Source organism: Cryptomeria japonica, chromosome 11 (genome assembly GCF_030272615.1).
Source record: "Cryptomeria japonica chromosome 11, Sugi_1.0, whole genome shotgun sequence".
Classification (NCBI taxonomy): domain Eukaryota; kingdom Viridiplantae; phylum Streptophyta; class Pinopsida; order Cupressales; family Cupressaceae; genus Cryptomeria; species Cryptomeria japonica.
This window is the reverse complement of record NC_081415.1, coordinates 147,210,285-147,219,690: the sequence shown is the minus strand read 5'-3', so window position 1 is coordinate 147,219,690 and position 9,406 is coordinate 147,210,285.

Sequence of the window (9,406 nt, the reverse complement as noted above, 5' to 3'; positions counted from 1 at the left end):
TGCTTAAGTCTGGAACCCAAAGGCAACCCTTGGAAGAGAACACTGTTAGGTCCCGGAGACAACTGAGAGGGGGGGGGTTTAATCAGTTGTCTAATAAATTCAAACCAAAAACAACTTAACCAACATAATTCTTAGTACCAGTAAACCAAAACTTAATACCGATAAACAATTTATCAGTTAATTATAGTACCAGTAAATTTTAATGCATGAAATAGAAAGACAAAGACATCCACAACACATAACACCAATATTTATATGTGGAAACTTTGTAAGGGGAAAAACCATGGTGGGAAACCTTACCCACCATCAGATGATACTACTATAGATAGTATGTGTATACAAATGGGGTCTGTACATGCAGAAAGGCCAAGCGCCTAGAGCTCACTGCTCAATCACAAATGGGAGTCACACTAACTACAATTGGATGGTTAAATCCAATAAGAATGTACTGCACAAAATAGCATCTTTATATTCTGGATTCAGTACCGGTTTAGTTCTGATTCTCTTTACAAAAACCTTCCTTCAACCGTCAAATGATGTTTGTGTGTATAGCTCTTCTTATTCTCGCATATACCGAATTATATCTTCCTTTGCATTCCACACTTATTCTTACAAATAAGATCTTACATTTATACCATAACCTAAGACCAATTGAGTAGGTCAACTTACTAAAGATATAAAAATAAGATAAATTACAAATGAAACAATATTCGATGCATGATGTCAGCTCAATGCATTTACAATAACAACAAAAACATCTTCATGATGTGTCATGCTAATCTGGAATAGATAAGCCTGTCGGTGCTTAACCTGGACCTATTTGCCGGTAACAGCAAATATGCAAACTTGAATATACCAATGAATAAATCATCAAGACAAAGTGTCCAAACGATGTCTTCGACATAACCAAGTATTCTCCATATGATTCCAAGTGTCGGTGAAAAATATATCCTATCGGTGAACCAAATACCAGTGACTGTGCATAAGTCACTTGCCTATCGGTGAACATTGTCAATTATCCAAAGTGCCAAAGTTTAGCAGGTGTTGACATCAATGACAAAACCACACCAAAATACCAACAATCTCCCCCTTTGGCATTGATGGCAACACAAGATGGAAAAACCATCAAAGTGCCAAAAAAGAAATGTCAAATACCAAAAAACCAACAATCACAAAAAGATATCATAACCAGAAATCAAAATTCAGATATAAACAATTTCTCCCCAAAGTAACAATCTCTCCCCCTGAGAGTGACATCAATTTTTGTGTTTTTCCATATATCAATCTATCCCCCTTTGACATCAAATTCCAAAGCAATATAAAAACTATTTTTTAGATACAAAATACCAACCAATTCACTATACCAACTACTCCCCCTGAGAAGTAGCTCTCCTCATCAAAGCCAGAGTAAAAGATTTCTCTATTATTTCTGTCAGTTGATGACAAACATCAACTATCTAAGTCTCTACTGATTGGGGTATGACCCCAAGCTGATCTCTTAGATATCAAAAGTTTCCTTAGGCAAAGGTTTAATGAAAATATTATCTGCTCTTTAGTATTTACATAAACCAATTTTACTTCTTTTGCTTCAACATTCTCTTTCAGAAAATTCAATTTGATAGAAACATGTTTAGTTTTAGAATGTAGTACTGGATTCTTAGATATATCAATTGCTACAGTGTTATCACAATAGATAGTTATAGGTTCCTTACATTTTACCTTTATGTCCTTCAACATTTGTTTAATCCATAATACCTATGTACAGTTAGTTGATGCTGCAACATATTCTGATTCTACCTTAGATAAAGATGTGCAACTTTGTTTCTTACTCAACCAAGAAATTAGTCTACTACCAAGAAAGAATGCTCCTCCTGTGGTGCTTTTTCTATCATCTACATCTCCTACCCAATTTGCATCTGTGTATGCACATAATTCAAAGTTTTAATCTCTAGGATACCATAAACCAAGATTTGTAGTGCCTTGTAAGTACCGAAAAATCCTTTTTACAGTTGATTCATGATTTTCTCTAGGATTACTCTGGAATCTTGAAGCAATACATACTACATTCATAATATCAGGTCTTGTTTGTGTCAAATACAGTAGGCCTCCTATCATAGACTTGTATTTAGTTGGATTAACAGGTGTTGATTCATCCCTTAATTTTAATTTGTCATTTGTAGTCATAGGTGTGCTTACCGGTTTAGAGTTTTCCATTCCAAATTTCTTTAGTAACTCCTTCAAGTATTTAGTTTGACTCAAGAATATACCTTTATCAGTCTGTGAAATCTGCAATCCTAAAAAGAATTTTACTTCTCCAATCATAGACATTTCAAATTCTTGCTGCATTTTAATAGAAAAGTTTTTACATAATCCATCTTCTCCTCCAAAGATTATATCATCAATAAAAACTTCTATAACCAAGATGTCATCATTAGTTATTTTATAGTATAAATTGTTGTCAGCATTACCTTTAGAAAAAACAATCTTCAAAAGATATTTATCCAATCTAGCATACCAAGCTCTTGGAGCTTGCTTCAACCCATACAAAGCTTTCCTTAACCTGCAAACCATATCTTTGTCATCTGTCAAAGAAAATCCATCAGGTTGTTCAATATAAACTTCTTCTTCAAGATCTCCATTCAAAAATGCACATTTGACATCCATTTGATATACTTTGTAGTTCTTGTGTGCTGCAAAGGCCAAAAATAATCTAGCTGCCTCAATTCTACCTATCGGTGCAAAGGTTTCATTATAGTCAATTCCTTCTTTCTAAGAATATCCCTTACACACTACTCTTGCTTTATTTTTGATTGCCTTACTATCTTCATTAAGTTTGTTCCTGAAAACCCATTTTGTTCCAATCACATTTTTGTCTTTAGGCCGGGGAACTAATGTCCATGTGTTATTTTTCTCAATTTGTTCTAATTCTTCTTCCATAGCTTTAATCCAAAATTTATCTTCACATGCCTCATTAATTGATGCTGGTTCAATTTAAAAAATAGGACATACCTCTTCATTTTCCAATCTTCCTCTATTCATAACTCCTTGATATTTGTTCCTAATTATTTGATCTTCAGAGTGATTCAATCTTACATACTAGGGTGTCTTTGTTTGTTGTTGTTCCTTAGTTACAGTGGAATTTTCAGATGATACTGGTGTAACTAGATCTTCATTTTGTACTAGTGTGCTCGATGTAGATTCATTTGTCAGTATCTCTATTGTTGGTTCAGAATCTATGTACCTTGAAGTTCTAAATTGTTCATCAATCTTCACATTTGTACTCTCAACAATTTTCTGCAATCTTTTATTAAAACATCTATATGCCTTGCTCTTAGATGAATAACCAAGAAATATTCCTTCATCACTTCTAGGATCAAATTTCCCAATATACTCATCTCTTCTAATATAGCATTTACTTCCAAATATTCTAAAATATTTAAGAGTGGGAGTAATACCAAACCATATTTCATGAGGGGTCTTACCGATTTCTCCTTTGATGTGAACTTTGTTGAATGTATAGACCGTTGTGCTTACTTTATCTCTCCAATATGCATGTGGCAAATATGCTTCTGATAACATACTTCTTGCTACATCCAAGATGGTTCTATTTTTCATTTCTACAACTCCATTTTGTTGTGGTGTCTGGGGTGCTGATAACTGTCTTTTGATTCCATTCACTTCACAAAATGTATTAAATTCCTTAGATGTAAACTCGCCTCCTTGATCTGATCTTAGACATTTGATTTTCTTACCAGTTTCATTCTCTACCATTGCCTTGAATAATTTGAATTTCCCAAGTGCTTCTGATTTTTCTCTAAGAAAGGTAACCCGACACATTCTAGAATAGTCATCAATGATTGGCATGAAATATCTATCACCTCGTAAGCTTTTAGTTCTAGCTGGACCATATAAATCAATATGAATTAAGTCAAGAGCATTATTGGATTTTTCTAGAATACTTCTAAAAGATTCTCTAACTTTCTTTCCAAGTTGACATTCCTTACATACCGGATTGTGAGGTTTGACAATCCTAGGTAAATCTCTTACTGCCTTGGTTGTACTAATTTTCACAATGCAATCAAAATTTACATGACAAGGTCTCTTATGCCATAGCCAACTTTCATCAATATGTGCAATCAAGCATGTCTTTTCATTGTTATTCAAATGAAAGATATTACCTCTAGTTTGAATATCGGTTGCAATTTCCAAACCAGTTATGTTCATGATTTTGCATTTTACATTCTTGAATTGTAACTAAAATCCTTTTTCAACTAATTGACCAACACTCAAAAGATTATGTTTTAAACCTTCAACATAGTAAACATTGTCAGTATTATGCTTACCATCAAGAGATATTGTACCTTTTCCTTTGATCAAACAAGAATAATCATCTCCAAATCTTACCAGACCTCCATTATATTCTTGAAAGTTCAAGAATTTACCTTTATCACCAGTCATATGATGTGAGCATCCTGAATCAATGATCCATTCATCCTTAATATCTATTTTAGCTACTAGGGCCTACTCTACTAGTTGAACAGTAGGTGTCGGTTGATCTTCTATTATAGCAACAAAGACACATCCATTGTCTGTTGGATCCTCATCAGAATCATCAGTGACTCCTTCATTAGCAAGATAACAAGATTTTTCTTTATTCTTCTTAAATTTGTATCTTTGATATTCAGGGTTAGGCTTGTATGTCTTCTAGCTTCTTCTCTTAGTCTAGCATGTCTATCAAGGCATCTTGAAGCCATATGACCAATCTTATTATAGTTAAAACATTTAAAGGGTGCTTTACCTTCATACTTACTTCCAACTAGACCTTTAGGCATTTTCTTTGCAAATAGTGCTTCAAGTTCTTCAAGTTCTTCATTTTCTCTCTTGCTTTCTTCAAGTTCTCTTCCATAAAAGGCTTTCCAATCAGATTTGTCAAAAGATGGTGTAGATGATGTTGATTCCTTAAAAGCTAAGTCTATCTTTATAGTAGCAATAGGACCAAATTCCTCAATTTCAAAGGCTGAAATGTTTCCAATCAATGTATCTCTAGTTACTGATGTATTAGGCATTGTTCTTAATTCATTTATAGTAGTAACTTTCATTTTGTATGCTGGTGGCAATCCTCTTTAAACTTTTATAACAATTTCATCTTCACTTAAGGTTCCTCCACAACATTTAATACCCAAAACAATTTCATTTACTCTTTCCATAAAAGCGGAAATCCTTTCATCTTCTTCCATTTTTAGATTTTTATACCTAGTCCGGAAGCTTTCAAGTTTTGCAATTTTGACTGTGGAGTTTCCTTCATTAAGTGTTTCCAAATGATCCCAAATAGCTTTAGCAGTAGACTTATATGATAATCCCATGATTTGTTGATCTGATAATGCACTCAAAAGTGCTTCTCTTTCCTTGCAATCATTTTCTTCATCTTTAGCTATGGTAGGTGGATTAGGCTGACCTTGAGTAGGTGCAGTATAACCATTCTTTGTAACTTCCCACATATCATTTCCAATGCAATTCAGATGTGTTTCCATCCTGATCTTCCATATCCCATAGTTGGTTCCATCAAGTTTAGGATTGTCCTTTCTAAAATATTTAGTAGACATTGGATCTCCTCATGTGGTTAAACTTCTGCAAAAGAAGGACTAGGCTTTGATACCAATTGTTAGGTCCCGGAGACAACTGAGATGGGGAGTGAATTAGTTGTCTAATAAATTCAAACCAAAAACAACTTAACCAACATAATGCTTAGTACCAGTAAACCAAAACTTAATACCGATAAACAGTTTATTAGTTAATTATAGTACTGGTAAAGTTTAATGCATGAAACAGAAAGATAAAGACATCCACAACACATAACACCAATATTTGTACATGGAAACCCTGTAAGGGGAAAAACCACAATGGGAAAGCTTACCCACAATCAAATGATACTACTGTAGATAGTATGTGTATACAAATGGGGTCTGCACATGCAGAAAGGCCAAGAGCCTAGAGCTTAATGCTCAATCACAAATGGGAGTCACACTGACTACAATTGGATGGTTAAATCCAATAAAAATGTACTGCACAAAATAGCATCATTCTATGCTGGATTCAATATCAGTTTAGTTCTGATTGTCTTTACAAAAACCTTCCTTCAACCTTAAAATGATGTCTACGTGTATAGCTCTGGTTATTCTCACATATACTGAATTATATCTTCCTTTGCATTCCACACTTGTTCTTACAAATAAGATCTTACATGTATACCATAACCTAAGACCAATTGAGTAGGTCGGCTTACTAAAGATATTACAATAAGATCAATTAAAAATGAAATAGTATTCGATGCATGATGTCGGCTTAATGTATTTACAATAACAACAAAAACATCTTCATGATGTGTCATGCTGATCTAGAATAGATAAGTATGTCGGTGCTTAACCTGGACCTATTTGCCGGTAACAACAAATATGCAAAATCAAATATAACAATGAATAAATCATCAAGACAAAGTGTCCAAACAATGTCTTCAACATAACCAAGTATTATCCATATGATTCCAAGTGCCAGTGAATAATATATCCTATCGGTGATCCAAATACCAGTGACTATGCATAAGTCACTTGCTTGCCGGTGAACATTGTCAATTATCCAAAGTGCCAGAGTTTAGTAGGTTTTGACATCAATGACAAAACCATACCAACACACACACCAAGAAAAGTGTGAAATCTTGGGTTCAGTGGTGGTAGACCAGACAACTTGAAACTAGAACCTGCAGGAAGTCAGAGAAGACTGAAAGTGCCATCGCTGATTGAGAATATGGACCATGGGCAAATGAGGAACCAACCAGACATAGCCCATTTTGGTTTTTTAGTTGGTGAAAGGAATCGAAGGATACCATTTCTAGTCTTTCCACAAAGGTCTGATAGACGAGATGCCAAGCTTATGAATCAAATTTGAGGCCAAGGCCGAGACCATAAGGTCATAAGTCTATCGATCTAGCCGAGACAAGTGAAACTGGACCTGGAGGTCTTCCCATGACCGGAGGCTCACAGAAGCTCTAGAAAACATATCCTTAGGATTTTTAAAGCAACATTTGTGAAAATGTAGAGTACTAACACCCTGGATCTTGGCCAGCAGTAACCATTGCACCTGAAAAAGAGGAGACCACCATAGGTTGTGCTGATTCATGGATAACCCATACTAAAAGCCATTGTCAACCCATAGAAGCCAAGGCTTGATAGCTTCCCAAGCATGCCAGATGCTTTTAACCATAAAAGAACCCTTCATCTGAACATGGGCTTTCATGATGAGCAGGGTTTACAAGCCAATCCCTATCCAAAAAGGCCTTTTGGCAGGAAAGCCTAAAAAAATACAATGTCTAAGAAGAATTTTTCAGGCTTCATCACCAGATAAGGCTTTGATAATCCATTTAGTGCATAAGGCAAGCCCTTGGTTCTAGGTAGAAATAAGGCCAAGCTTTCTGGAATCCTTGGAAAGACAACAATATTCCCAAGAAATCCTATGGAAACCATGATGGTTAGACCCAAAGGCCCAAAGAAAGGCCCATAGAAGTCTTTCCAACTTCAAGTAAGAGGCCTTAGAAGGAGCCCAACAAGACAAGTAGTAGACATGAATGGCGGCCAACACTTTGGAGAAAACTTGGAATTTACCAGCCAAAGAGAGAGGCTTGGTAATTTAGTACGCAAGATTTTTCTCAATCGTGGCTAAAACCACATTCTAGAGATCCAAAGGAGAAGCTTGGAAGGCAAAAGGAATGCCTAGAAAGCAAAAAAAAAATCCATGTTGAAGCCACTTACAATCATGTTGGAGGATCCAAGGCAGAGCAAGAAGAAAAGACTGCCTATAACATTGAGTCTTGTGCCACTGAATGGCAGAACTAGAAGCCAAGCAAAAGGTGTTCAAACATTGGAGGGTGGCCTGCACATTATCTTCGCTCTCAATGAGAGTGAGAAAGGAACCATCCACAAAGTGACCATTGACAAGTTAAGAAGGTGACTTAGGCAGTGAGATACCATGGACATGCCCAACAAAGATAGCATTAGCAAATAAGTAACCAAACCATTCCACAATGAGAACATATAAAGAAGGAGCTAGAGGATATTCATGGCGGATGGATCTAAAAAGGCCAAAATCCTCAGACTTCTGATCATTAATGGTGATGCAAGCTGAGGCATCTCCAAATAACATTTGAACAGACTGAATGAATCGAGGACCAAAGCCTAGGGATTTCAGCAAAGACAGGATAAAAGGCCATTCAATGTGGTCATATGCTTTAGCAAAGTCAGTATTAAGAAAGATTGCAAGCTATTGAGAGCATCTCTCCTAGTCCATTCCTTCCCAAACAGCAATAATATTATCCAAACTGAATCACGACTTAATGATGCAAGTTTGATCTTGACAAACAAGAAGAGGCAAGAGATGGTGAATCTTGAGAGTCAAGGCTTTGGCAATCATCCTATAAGAGACATTGAGCAAGGTAATAGGCCACCAATTGCAAATGTCCTTTGGAACCCCAACCTTAAGGATAAATTTGATGTTGCCATGGTTAATCATTATTCCTAGAGAGTGGGAATGAAAAGCTTCTAGATAGACCTTATGGAGGTCAAGACCAATACAAGGCCAAAGAGCTTTGTAGAATTCACTAGGGAAGCCATCACAGCCCAGGGCTTTGTCATCTACCATGGAAAAAGTGGATTCCTTGAGATCATCAATGGTTAGAAGGAGGTCACAAAAGGCTTGTTGAGAATCAGAGAGTTGTTTGGGAACAATGGCTAAGAAATCTTGCAAAGCTTGGGTTTGAGCCAAAGAATCTCCCTACGTTGTGAACACCTTCTCATAATGATGGACAAAGGCTTGCAATATGTCTAGAAATTGAGCTAGTAGGGAATGCCCCTCTTTGATTTTCTTGATCTCTACAAAGGTATGATGGGCACACAGAGCTAGGAAGAATTCCTAAGAGGCCCTATCTCCCACCTTGAGCTAGTGTAACTTGGCTTTGATCTGAACTCATCTGGCAGAGTGGTTATCAGCAACTTGTTTCTAATGGTGGAGCTAGGCTAAGTGGAGTTGCAGGGTAGAATAAAAAAGATTCAAGGCCACAATTTCTATGGCAGCATAGAGAGCTTTGGTAGTCACATCATATGACTGCCTATGGTAGATAGCAAGTTGTCTACCATAAATGCGTAGAAACCTCACAGAATGGGAAATGGCATCATGCCACCACACAATCCAACCAATGTGACGATGGGGCCTTGGCTCTAAATTCCAAACCCTCTAAATATGGGCCATAGTGGCTTGATGAAGCAGGAGAGACATGTTGAGGTAGAACTACATTTTAGAAGGATGTTGCCTAACTGTTTGCCATTCAATGCTAAACTTTATCAAGAAATGGTTGGACAAC